We start from the raw sequence: 481 nt of genomic DNA on the forward strand, positions 1-481 counted from the left end.
CATGGAGTTTTATTTCTCCTTCGTGTGAAGTCCAATCGGCAGAGGGGCAGAGGGGCAGGAACCCGGGATGATGGCAGCTGTGCTGACTTAACACGCGACTCCCAAACTCTCCCTGGGGGTGGCAGCCGGACTCCAAGATGAACCCCAACAACCCCCACCTGCTAATAGCCACTTGCATCGTCCTCTCCCACAGTGCACGCAGGTTGGTCTGTGTGACCCGTAGCATATAGAAGAGGCGATGGGGTAGCGATGGGGTATTACCTCTTAGAGCAGCGGTTCTCAACCTGTGGGTCGCGACCCCTTTGGCGGCCGAACAACCCTTTCACAGGGGTCGTCTAAGACCATCCTGCATATCAGATATTTACATGACGATTCATAGCAGTAGCAACATTACAGTTATGAAGTAGCAACGAAAATAGTTTTATGGTTGGGTCACAACATGAGGAACTGTATTTAAAGGGCCAGAAGGTTGAGAACCACT

This window comes from Myotis davidii, unplaced genomic scaffold (genome assembly GCF_000327345.1).
Source record: "Myotis davidii unplaced genomic scaffold, ASM32734v1 scaffold464, whole genome shotgun sequence".
NCBI lineage: Eukaryota > Metazoa > Chordata > Mammalia > Chiroptera > Vespertilionidae > Myotis > Myotis davidii.